Genomic DNA, 14,326 nt, shown 5'->3' on the forward strand with positions numbered 1-14,326 from the left:
ATATCATTTAAATGACATTTGCACAATTGTTTTTACCAAAAATAAGACTGAATGCTCCTGAAAATGTCAAATGGTGTAACCACAAAAGAATGATAAATATTCAATATTTGATCACCTACAGTGTATTAAAGTGGACTTATACTAATAATGACTTCATTTAAAACATGTAAATGTTTCCTGATCTCCATGATTCTCCAGAGTAAATGTAATATTTAGAACAATAGTATTCCATTAGCTTTATTTAATATAAAAGTTATAATGTAAGATCATGCCAAACTAGTTGATATGGTGTTTTATTGACTATTTACTGTTTTTAAGCAAGAAAGTTTTTATGGTTACACCACTTTGACAAAAAACCCCTCATTGACCATATACATATATTTATACAATTTTTGGGTAGAATGTCAAAAAAGTAGGTGGGTGCAAGACATGAAGAGCTTTAAAGACAAGTCAAATGATTTTAAAATCAATGTGGAGACTGAAAGGCGGGTAAGGACTATAACACAGGTGTAATGTGTTCTCTCGCTTCATTTTAAGGGACAATAAGACAAACAGATCACTGACACTCCCTATATGCACTATACTTCTAGAAGCTACCAATCTGTCCCCTCATACCACCTGTACATGTTGTTTAACTGTCTGGATCTTTCTAACATAGATCTTGATATTCTTGCCAGTAAAAGGACTCCATTAGTTTCACAGCTTTCTTTTTCTGGTTATTAAATAATTATTCATAAATCCATTCAACTTGAGGTCCACTCCATTTTTGTTTCTATTTGATCATGTGCCACCCTCCATCTGCAATGGCTTTATGTATCCCTAGGGAGACCAGACCCCCATTTTTGAGGCACATCAGGCGAGTGCAACAGTGCAACAGTAATTATTTGCCTCACAGGGAGCACTGAACCCATAGAAGTCACATATTGAGCCAAATGTTCTTCACCAAATGGGTTGGAATAAAAACATGGACTTTTACAGCTCAAATACATAATACATATAACACCACTATGTTGTCCTAGGTCACTTTTGGGGATCTTACAGACTTACAGTCATTTCCTGGAGACTTACCCTAAACCTAACCTCAACCCATCATCTGCTGCTACTTTTATTATGATTTTAACTATATCATTATATTCCTCAGGGCATGCTGTAATAATGTCTCTCGGTCTGTAAGATTGTATTGTTTGCCAGTACACTGCACTGCTCACTTTATTTATTTACTTATTATGTCTTAGTGTGTAGGTGTACATTATTTTATTCCCTTTTTTTATCATCACCAGGACCTGAGTAGTGTATTTCATTCTCTTTCATGTATCTACATGACTGGAATGATAATGAACATCCTTGATCCTTGAACCAGGACTTGTCTAACCATTCCTCGACCTCAACCACTGACCCCAAAAATCAGCTTTTTTCCTAATTAGGGACATGGCATTTGTCCCCAACTGGATTTGCCATCCCCAATTAACTGGTCTTAAGCCTGAAATTTGTCCCTGAAAGTATCCTTCGACAAACCCCCCAACACACACAAATGAATACGCACACATACACACATGTGAATGACCTGCCAGACGAGGGTCATCTGCTTCACTTCACAGTCCAGCTGTGTGTGTGTGGGACAGTCCCTCCAGTCGGTAACGGCAGCAGATCAGAGGAACCTTCTGCACCAACTTTACAACTCGCAGCTCAGATTCCCTCTATCATTCCTTCCTCCTACACTCTCTCTCTGTTTCTCCCTTCACCTCCCCCTCCTCTTCTTCCTCCTCCTCCTCTCCCTCCTGCAGCCCAAAATGTGTTTATCTCTGAGTGACTTCAAAAAAAGCCCAGGCTGGAATCACAGTGGCGGTGACGACGGGAATCTGTCAAACTCCGGTATGGCACGCCATTTTACCCTACTTGAAAGAGACACTGTTTATTGAGGTTGGTGAGAAAGAGAGATAGTGAGCGGTTGGGTGAGGAGGAAGAAGGGAGGAGGGGGAGCTTAGGGAGGTAAAGGACGAAGAGCAGAAAAAATGAAAAAACTTTTCTCAATCAACATGCTTTTTCAAAGCGATTTGGAAACTAGGACAGAGAGGCAATCGTCCCAATGTGCCCCTGCCCCCCCCCCCCCCCCAAACAGCAACCCACCCACTCAGGCAGCCACCCACCCATCACCCTGAGGCTTGTGGTTCCAACCAGCGGGATGCAAACAAACCTACAGCAGTCCTGTTAAGGACTAACACAGAGGAAGGGAAGTGGTGCCGGATCCAGAACTCCAGGGATTGTGGAGGAAAGAAAAATGTCCCATTAAAAAAAAGAAAAGAAAAAAGTTTGGAGCTAAAAAGTCCCATCCAAACATGTAGAAACAATGAGGTTCAAATATTAGGACAAAGTTAATAACTTGAATAACTTGAACAGTGTTTATGTGACTGAGCTCCATATGATGCTCAGGCTTTCTCAACCAATCACAACAAAGTCATCTCAAGGCACTTTACACATAGAGCAGGTCTACACCGTACTCTTTCATTTCATTTAAAGAGACCCGACATCTATTGGCAACTGGACGTCTGTCAGGACCTGAATGTCTATCACGACCTAGACGTCTATCAGGACCTGGATGTCTATCAGGACCTAGACGTCTATCAGGACCTGGATGTCTATCAGGATCTGGATGTCTATCAGGACCTAGACGTCTATCAGGACCTGGATGTCTATCAGGACCTAGACGTCTATCAGGACCTGGATGTCTATCAGGATCTGGATGTCTATCAGGACCTGGATGTCTGTCAGGACCTAGACGTCTATCAGGACCTGGATGTCTATCAGGACCTGGATGTCTATCAGGACCTAGACATCTATCAGGACCTGGATGTCTATCAGGTTCTGGATGTCTATCAGGACCTCAATGTCTATCAGGACCTAGACGCCTATCGGGAACTGGACATCTATTGGCACAGGGATGTCCATCAGGACCTGGTCATCAATCAATCTTTATTTATATATCTCCAAATCACAACAAAGTCATCTCAAGGCACTTTACACATAGAGCAGGTTCTAAACCGTACTCTTCAGGTTTCATTTTAAAGAGACCCAACATTCCCACATGAGCACGCACTTGGCACCTGGTCATCTATCAAGACCTGGATGTCTATCAGGACCTGGTCATCTATCAGGACCTGGATGTCTATCAGGACCTGGATGTCTATCAGGAACTGGTCATCTATCAGGAGGTGGATGTCTATCAAGACCTGGATGTCTATCAGGACCTGGTCATCTATCAGGACCCGGTCATCTATCAGGACCTGGATGTCTATCAGAACCTGGTCATCTATCAGGACCTGGATGTCTAACAGGACCTAGACATCTATCAGGACCTGGATGTCTATCAGGACCTGGTCATCTATCAGGACGTGGATGTCTATCAGGACGTATCAGAACCTGGACACAAAAGGTTTTGGGACTTTTGAGGCTCCATACAGCTATTAAACTACTGATTCTACTAAAACCTCATGTTTAAGGACTACATGTGGGGAGAGGATTAAAACTCAAGCTTCACAATCAAGACATTGTACGTCATCCGTTTAATCTGAACACAAACGACAATGTGTGGCTGTGTGCTAGAACAGTTTCACCATGAACCACATGTGTCTGATTTAAGACAACCAGGTCTGTTTTATTTCATTTCATTTTTTGACTGAACACTGGACCTTTCTAAATGTGAGCCACAGTTTAGAAAAAGGGAAATAAAATGCATCTTTTTAACTTTTTGTACAGCTGATACAAAATGTTATATAGGCAAATATACAACTTTGACCTGGGTTTATTAATAAAAAAAATAAGAAATCAGCATTCAAACATGTTGTATTCATCATATTCTATCTAATGTTCTCCTGAACCATAAAATAATGATTGTGAATGTGTTTTTTCCACAAGATTAATCAAACAGAAGGATTATCAATTATGTATTAATGATTGATTGGGAAGTTATGAATTTGAATTGGTGTAGAGACTTATTATGAGTCAGAATATGAACAGTAAGGGTTAAATACCAATTATTCTGTAAAAGTAATATCTTCATGCCATGAAGCAAAGAAGCACACTGCATCAAAAACACAAGACTCTCAGTACCAGCAAATGAATGAAACTACACTCACACCAGTTTAACTGTGATGTACTGTAAATGTATGTATGACATGTACTCACAACTTGCATCATTCATGGATTTCATGAGTTCAGGTCACTAAACAGGTCACAAACATTCCTATGTGGAAAAAATGACACATGGAACATTTTTGATGCTGAAACTTTATCAGTTTGTTTTTCTCTGGTGGCGATGACAGAATCAAGGCGAGCTTATTACAAATGTGGTATTGTGATAAATGATTTATATACCACTGGAAATTCAAAGGACACAAACACACACACACACATACACATACAGGGAACATACATAAGTTAATCAACACCACACAAAAAGAGATCAGAGGCGTGTTGAATATGCAGTGATGTTTCTGTTTCATCTGTCACCCGCTGCTTTCAACTTGTGTTTCTGGCAGAACTTCAAAAAAGGACAGAACTTTGATTTGGCTTTTCTTGTCTTTAGTTTGCTCAATTCCTTTATTTGATCACAAATCACACTTAAAGGAAAATTCCATTATATTTCAACCTGGACTCTATTTTCCAATCATTTTTCCAATCTAAGTGACTAACAGTGGCGTGCACAGACCTTTTGAAAGGCAGGGGCGAAAAGAAAAAAAAGGGCACATACAGCACGTTCTCGCTACTGAAGAGGGCACACAGGTGTGTGTTTTTGCCACCCAAGAGTGCAGTTTAGTGTGTTTTGCCGACCAGGAGGGAACCTTAGCACGCGTTTAGGCTCCCAAGAGGGCACTTCAGTGCGCATTCTTCAACAATTGGGCCACAAGGGGGGGGGGGGGGGGGGGGCGACCGGTCCAGTATTGAGAGAAAGTGCTTCAATGGTAACCTTAGCAGTGACACTACATAAAACAGAAACCTTCACCTTAATAAACACTTTGATATAAAGTCATTATGAGTCCAAATATTAACCCTGTAACACCAAGTGAATCATATTTGATGCATGAGTTTTAAAGAGCTTGTGACGGTCCTCTGGTCCGTCTATAGCCTGGTACTGTTTTCATACTTCCTCTCATCCTGTGTTTGTTTTTGTGTAGCAGGTAACTGGAGGGCGGAGTCTGTTAAAACCGTGGTTGGACGTACCTGGGCCCGGTGCCTTGCACTGTTGTTCTCGCCAAATTTAATGTTTTTGTTTTGTCAGCATCTTACACACACTCCACACTCATGCACACACATGCACTCACCACTGATTTAACTGATACTCACACCTCATGTTCTCTCCTTAGTTTGTTTGTGTTATTTTTTTGTGTTAATTTTTGAATAAATCATTTACATGGTTGCCTTTAGCCTTTAGTGTTCCCTTTTTGTTTTGTCACAGCTTGAGAGCCAGGTCGTGACAGAGCTCTACATCATCAGTGTAAAAACCTGATGTATACCATCAGATACATGTTGTTCACATATAGGGGACCTTTTATTTGAGGCATCCAACATGAATGTTATCAATCAGTGAGCCATAATTCTGAGGAATGGATATTTTTACTAGTTTTGAAAAAGCCAAGATTCAAACTTCGTTAGTATTATTATACTATTAGTTAGTAATAGGAATAGTTACTGGATAGATGAGATGTTGAATAAGTAAATATTTTGTAGCTTACTGGATGGTAAATTCAGTTGTCATTTTATTGCATTTCATGTTGGCTGATATGAGCTCTATGCAGGACCTTTAAGGGCTTAAAAAATGTTGTTCTACTGTATGTGTTATTGTGAAATAATATTGTTTGAAAGAAATACGTATTATGAGCAAAACAAAAATACAAAAAGGAAAGCAAAAATGTTTTTTATTTGTTTAAAAAAACATACTATAAAAAATAAATTGCAAGTATTATTTAATTGTTTTTTAATGATTGGCCAGAAGGTCCAATAAAAACCTCCAGCTTCAAGGAATTCATTTTTTTGGTAATTATTTGATAGTTCAGACTTTACAGAGTTTTAGTACTCCCAGTAAAAAAAGTTCATACCATCCAACATCTGTGTATGTATGTGTGTGTGTGTGTGTGTGTGTGTGTGTGTGTGTGTGTGTGTGTGTAGCTATACATTTATGTCAATGTTGAGTTGGTTCTACTCAATTCCAGGATGATGTTTTACAGTGTATATTTCACTGTAATAGCCATGTTTTTGTTTTACAGTGTGATTGTGGCTCACAGTCATACCTGCCAGGAGTGTGTGAGCAGCTGAATGAGGGCTAACAAATACAGTAATTCCCTCAATTTGTGTAATATGGCTCTAATGTTCAATGTCTTGCAACAATGCCCCCTGGGAGACATTATTATTGGTGTGATTAAAAAATGCTCAAACAAAGTGTCTGCTGCATATGCTAAAGAGGAAAAGTGGATGGCCCCCAGGTAAGCAGTGTAGCTGTGGCGTAAATAAAGCTGTAAATAGAGTCATGTTTTAATTGCCCCTACTGGAAGAGCGGGGGCAGAACATATGCAACACTGATCTGACCATCTGTTGGACCCACAACTGTTACACACACATCCAGGAGGGAGAGCGAGTGCTTGTGTTCCCAAGTTACCATAGGTGCAACAGATCGTGTGTGTGTGTGTGTGTGTGTGTGTGTGTGTGTGTGTGTGTGTGTGTTCAGGTGTGGTCAGACTCCATGCTAATTTGCTAATTGTACCATATTGTGCAATGGGAAATGAATGCAGCCTAACATACTGACCCTTAAGGGCTTCAGTCTGTGACATACATGCACATACACACACATGCACACACACACATTAAAAAGGAAATGGGCCATCACAAAACAGTGTTTATTGTGTTTTGGTGGATTGATAACATAATGATCATTACCTGCTGAGTAATATGTCTACTGAGACATACAGTATAAAGACATGGAATAGTTATGGATATGAAAGTGTGTAGTCATACACTGCCTACACAAACAATAATGCATTATGCTTCTTCAACAGTGCACTAATTAAAAAGTGATTCATTATTACTTTCTCATTACTCTCCTGATGAAATGATAGGACATAATTTTATACTCAATAAAGAAAGTAATCCAATTACTCATCACTGTCGTCTGTGTTTTACTTCCATTCAGAAAGCCATTAGTCCTCCCTGAAAAAATGCAGCCCGCTCAATCATTAGAATGGGGGCAGTGTGGCAGTGCAGAGGGCCCCGCTGCAACACACAAAATGATCATCAGGTTTGAACACTATATGTAATACTGTTTATGTTCACAATTATTGCAACTGTGACACATTTCCAGAGTTGTAAAACTTTGTTTAGACTATCATTAACTACTGTGCAATGTTTTGACTCTCGGATCTGTTTCTCAAACTGGACCGTCCTGGACTGTTTTCCATGTGTCACTCGTACCTGAAACAACCAACAAGTCCTCCAAATGACAAAATATTTGTTGGTTCGTGTGTGCCTTTTTGGCAGTTTTGTTTTTCTGTTATATTCCAACACTGATCTACAATAAGACCCATATAGACATTGTGTCAAATGAGATTTGTTTAGTAGAATTTACCCAAGCTTTTACTTACCAAGTACAGCCGTGGTCACAAATCACGTTTAAAAATAAAGCGGTATCATGTTGTTACATGTTCTGGTTAAGTTTATGCACAAAACCACTTGGTTAAGTTTAGAAGGGAAATGGTTTGTTTGAAAGATCATGTTCTGGGTTCAAATGATCACTTTGTTAAGGTCAACATCTGGTGTGGGTTAAAATGATTACCTCCTTAAGAGTAGGAGACCTTTGTTTTCAGGGTTACAGCAACAACTGTGTGGTTAAGGTTAGAGGATGATTTTTGTCTTGGTTTACCAAAGAAAACAAAGCTGAGTCACAATTGCACCGACAGCCATGCTGGCAGCTCTGTGAGGTTGTAGCACTGTATGGCTTAAGGCTAATGTTACACTTTTAAGCATGATGCTGTGACTGATCCTTTGTGTAGCACATACAATTGTCTTCCTGTAGTAACAGTAGTCCTTAGCGTCGCTGTTTCTCTGCATTACTCGAACTATCAGGCGTCTTACTAGTGACTGTTGTCAGCTATTGATACCTTATGCACACAGCGCCCTCTGCTGACCAGGTGTTACAACTATGTAAAACATAATCAAACCTGATGGCAAATGAATTAAATCACACAGAAAATATCAATACAGTAATTTTAACATGTTTTAAAGTCCTTAGATTTTTTAAGGAGTCCAAATTTTAAATATTTTAAGACATTTCAAGTCTTTTTCATGTTAATGTGTCTGTACACACTCATAATGTTTCTGAAAACACATTGAAAACTAAGTATGCTAACATGCTCACAATGTTAGCATCAGCATTTTAGTATTATCATTACCAATGTTTAGCATATTAGTATTATCATTACTAATATTTAGCATGTTAGTATTATCATTACCAGTGTTTAGCATGTAAGTATTATCATTACTAATATTTAGCATGTTAGTATTATCATTACCAATGTTTAGCATGTTACTATTACTAATGTTTAGCATGTTAGTATTATCACTACCAATGTTTAGCATGTTAGTTTTATCATTACCAATGTTTAGCATGTTAGTATTACTAATGTTTAGCATGTTAGTATTATCACTACCAATGTTTAGCATGTTAGTATTATCATTACCAATGTTTAGCATGTTAGTATTACTAATGTTTAGCATGTTAGTATTATCATTACCAATGTTTAGCATGTTAGTATTATTGGGATCATCCCTATGTTCCCCGGGTCCTATGTTCCCGCTTTGTATGTGACCGGGGAACATAGGGATGATCCCGTCTACAGTTAGCCAGTTAGCTGAGTTAGCCGACGAGTTAGCTGCTGAGTTAGCAGCCGAGCTAACAATGGAGTTAGCCGCTGAGCTAGCAACCGAGTTAGCCGCCGAGCTAGCAGCCGAATTAGCCGCCGAGCTGGCAGCCGAGTTAGCTGCCGAGCTAACAGTGAAGTTAGCCGCTGAGCTAGCAACCGAATTAGCCGCGATCGGGGAACATAGGCAAGGCAAGGCAGTTTTATTTGTATAGCGCATTTCATACACAATGGCAACTCAATGTGCTTTAAATAAAACAGAAAAACATGTAATTTGAGAAACTTAAAACATACAATTAACCCCCACATCCACCCCCCCCCCCATAATAAAAACAAAGTACAGAAAAATAGCAAGACATAAATAAAATGATTGCAGCATAAAATAATAAATTACCGTAAATTCCGGACTATAAGCCGCTACTTTTTTCCCACACTTTGAACACTGCGGCTTTTACTACGGTGCGGCTAATGCATGTTTTTTTTTCGTACTTTATTATTTTTTCACTTTGCTTCATGTTTGATACACGTTGTTGTTGTCCGACTCGTTCATAGGAGAGAACGGGAGAGTTTGCTTAGTAGGTTTTAATTCAAAGTTTTCCAATACAAGATGTACAATGACAGGTGCAAACGAGGTAGATTACTCCAGTAAAAGTAAGACTTAGTTTAATGACTTAGAAGTTGCCAAATGACTTACTTTAACGAATTTCGTAAGTTTATATAATGCAGATTTGTAAAATATTACTTTTATGAGGGTCACAGTCACAGACAATAAACTTACCATTTGATAATTGTGGTAACAGCGGTGCAGCAGATGTAATGAAGTCCACGCAGCACGCTGGATGCAAACTAATATTAAGCCTATAGCCTATTCATTATAATGTCCATGGACATACATTGATTGACATACGCAATTGGGGGGGCGTTGCGTGCAATCGCCGATGGACACCCCATCGGCGATGTCAGGCATCGCCGGACCAACCCTAGCTAATATCTCATATTACAACGTGGGACACCTGCGGCTTAAAATCCAGTGCGGCTTGTACAAGTACAAAATTGATTTTCTTTCTAAAATTAGAGCATGCGGCTTTTAATCAGGTGCGCTCTGTAGTCCGGAATTTACGGTAGCTTTAAAATCATTAAAAGGACAAAGAGTGCAAATGAAAGATTAAAATGTAAAGTGCTTTAAAAGAGCTCAATCATAAGCACAGGAGAAGAGAAATGTTTTTAACCTGGATTTAAAAGTGTTCACAGTTGGGGCTGATTTCAGTTCTGCTGGTAGTTTGTTCCAGTTGTGTGCAGCATAACAGCTAAAAGCTGCTTCACCATGTTTAGTTTGAACTCTGGGCTCAACTATCTGACCTGAGTCAGTAGATCTCAGAGCTCTACTGGGTTTATATTCTACTAACATGTCATTTATGTATTCTGGACCTAAACCATTCAGTGATTTGTAGACCAGTAGCAGAACTTTAAAATCTATTCTATAGCTGACTGGGAGCCAGTGTAAAGACTTTAGAACTGGAGTATTGTGCTCTGATCTCTTTGTTCTGGTTAAAACTCGAGCTGCAGCGTTCTGAATGAGCTGCCGCTGTTTAATGATTTTTTGTGGGAGTCCAGTCAGAAGACCGTTACAGTAGTCGAGTCTACTTGAGATGAAAGCATGAATCAACTTCTCCTGGTCTGTTTGAGACATAAAACCCTTCACTCTGGATATGTTTGATGTGACTGCTGAAAGTCAAATCTGAGTCTATCAGCACGCCAAGGTTTCGGACTTGGTCCCTAGTTTTTAGAGAGAGTGACTCGAGATGTTTACTGACAGCAATCCTCTTCTCTTTATTGCCAAAAACAATGACCTCAGTTTTGTCCTGATTTAATTGAAGGAAATTTTGGTTCATCCAATTAGTTACTTGCTCTAAACAGTGACACAGTGACTGTATTGGACTGTAGTCATCTGGGGACAGTGCTAGGTATATCTAGCATAGGACCCTGGGAACATAGGTACGCTCCCGTATTATCACTACCAATGTTTAGCATGTTAGTATTATCACTACCAATGTTTAGCATGTTAGTATTATCATTACCAATATGTTAGTTAAACTTGTTAACATACTAACTGCTAGATACAAGGTATAGCAGGGGCTGCTAGGAGCTAGCTATTCATTTAGAACATATTTGGTCATAAAAATACTGGACAAATTGACATTTTTGAATTTGAATACTAGTAGTATGAATGATAGTATTAAATTAAATTATTTCATATACCTAAATGGTGACAAAACCTGCATGACTTTCCTGCTTTACCCACTTATAGAATCACCTGCTGTTATATGGCAATATTTAAAATTATAGTTATGGACCAGCAGGGCTATTTTTTATTATCTGCCTTCACTTTACCATAATCCCACCTGAAAAAGGCTGTGTTGAAGTGGTTTAGGGGTCAAACATGCGTCTCAGCACCTCATATACACTTGTTAGTCTTTACTCCTCTAGAGAATGCTCTATCTGAACGTACTGTATACTGTTCTTCAACACTGTGCTGCATGACATTTTCTCTGTTCCACACATTCACAACCTTCAACAACCAGTGAGCAGCTCCACTGGGACACAGAGACATTTGGAGATGTGTTTACATCTCCAGTGTATACACACAACTACTAATGGAAATGATATAGGGGTATCCATGGGAACCAGCAGATTTGGTAAGTGTTTTTCTGACTCCAAATACTATATACAATAAAACAATCCCCAAATACTCAAATAAATAAAATGTACAATACATTAGTGGGAGTGGGAGTGGGTGGGAGTCGAGTGAGTTTTTTTTTCAGTCAAGATGTTGTTAGATTAGCTTAGCATAAAGTAAAAAAAAACTCCTACCAATACATCTAAACCTTGTTGCTTAGGTGCTTGATATGTTTAAATGCATTACTACTGCAGGAACTTTACCAGGGGACCGTGAACCTTTTGAGGAACTCGTGTTTTGACCGGAGGAACCAGGAACTACTTCCTGTACGATAGTTCAATATGTTAAAAACTAGCTAGCTGTTTCCCACTCATTCTCATAAAGAGCATACTGTAAGTATTTCTTAAAAATATTGGAATATTCATTTAAATAATGCTAACAGTTCTTGGCAGGCATGTCAACAGCAGTAAACCTTCAGGACATTAAAACTCAGCTGACAGTGAGGATGATAATTATAATACACTGAGTATATTTGGGTTGAGTGTATTGATTAGACCAGAACTGCACTGATCTATCAGTCTGTGTCTAATGAAAGCTCCACTTAATGTCTATTTGGATTAAAGACCATTACTGTAAAGTGTGTGTGTTTGTGTGTGTTTGTGTGTGTTTGTGTGTGTGTGTGTGTGTGTGTGTGTGTGTGTATGTGTATGTGTATGTGTTTGTGTGTGTGTGTACGGTGTCTCAGAGGGGACATGAGGCTGAGCTGCTGCTCCACTGACCTGAGGATTAAACTCTGAAATCAGGCAACTCCTTCACTCTAGCAGATAAGAGGAAGCAGCTGTTAGCAGTAGCCCTCAGCCTGTCTACATTAATGTTACATCTCCAGCACCTTACACTCACCATTACTAATTAATCCAAATCATGTTCCACAGTGCCCAAGCGCTTAGCCACATCACCCCTCCCCCTCCTCCTCCGACCGACCCTCCTTAACGGGGAGAAGAGAGGCAGTCCCGACCCCTTCCTGAATAAAACATCCTAATAATTCAACTTAAGCATTTAGCTACTGCATTATGCATGAGAGTGAAATCAGTGCAGAGGGCAATGGAATCAGGATGTTGACAGTGTGTCTTGCATGTTTCTGTGTGTGTGTGTGTGTGTGTGTGTGTGTGTGTGTGTGTGTGTGTGTGACCATGTGGTTGTGTGAGTGTGTGCACTGATTTATTTATCAGGAATATTTAATGAAAGTGTGTAAGGCAGCGTGGAGCGGAGGTGCAGCACTTTAAGGAAACACTAACGTTAAGTAGTGTACATCACACGTCTGGGCCTGTAATGCTGTTTGCCTGTATACTCTGGTTTTATCTATGAAGATGGACAGCAGAGGGTTTCCTCACCAGCTCCTCAGCAGTCACAACCAATCACATCACAAGGAGAGGAAGATTTCACTCACTACAACTTAGAAGCATTTACATGTTACGGTCACAAACACAACAACTTATTTATGATTGTAGAGAAAAAAAGCAGCTGACAGGAGGGGAGAGGTGGTGGAGAGCCTCATTTGTCAGCATGTATATGACATGAGTTAAAGCTGTCTCATCAGTCTACATTTACATGTGCACAAATGTCAAATTTGACCATTAATTTAGTGAAATGAATAGTTAATAGTTTTAATAAGATAGTAGTTATGAGGATTTCTTTTTATGATGTAGCAGTGAAGACTGATGGCTCTAATGGTTCTACAATAAAGCCCACACTTCCATAAAGTTATAAAATACATTTCCATCATTATGTCTATGTTATATTTTCATGTCTTAGGTCAAATAGGACATGATATTGTGTGATAGTAGATGTTTAGTGGTGTAAAAGCTAAAAAATACACTCTCTCTGCTCTCTGAAACATGAATCAAGGTTTAATCACATTTATTGATCAGTCAGATCAACTATTGATGCTTTCTAAACACATCTGTGCTTCAACATTTGGTATAGACACTTTTTATGAGAGGATTATTAGACTGGGTCAAAATTGACCCAAAACACACTGTGAGGGTGTAGAATATGAACAATATGTAACAGTTCAATAATTAGTAACTAGACTGTGTGAACTGTGCATACAATTATAAACTAAAGGCTGCACAAGCCAAAGATTCCTGCTGCTGATAGCCACAGGTGGTTCAATGAAAAATAATTAGCAGACATTTCTCTATATATTTATATATCTAGTATTTTTCTCTTATTTGCCAGTTGACAGTGTCAGCAGGAGACATGAGTACAGAGAGAGTGTATGACATAAATCAAAGGTTCATGGCTGGAATCTAACTGTGGGCGACTAAGATGTGTGATTGTGATGTGTTGTTATATCTATGTACAGTTCTGTGTACAGCTGTGTTAAACTGAAAGAAGCAGAAATTACCTTCTGGCAGATATTTAAGTGAATATTATCTATTGAGAACTCAGAATGAACTTTTTTACAATTTGCACATATCACTGTGTGGTTTCTTCTCTCTCCTTTATCTCTCTGTCTTTCTTTGCCAACCATCATGACTAGTCTGTCTCTCTCACTGTGGGTGGAAACAGAGCCCTAAAGCTTCATATTGCCTTTATAAATGACTGTTAAGGATTGAGGATGGAGTCACTGAGTGTGTTCTACAGCTGAGGAGATGCAGCACTGAAGGGTCTGTCAACAGAGTGCCAGAGATATATATATTAAAAACATTTTATATCACTCAAACATGGATATTAACATTTTTCA

This window comes from Scomber japonicus, chromosome 8 (assembly GCF_027409825.1).
Source record: "Scomber japonicus isolate fScoJap1 chromosome 8, fScoJap1.pri, whole genome shotgun sequence".
NCBI lineage: Eukaryota > Metazoa > Chordata > Actinopteri > Scombriformes > Scombridae > Scomber > Scomber japonicus.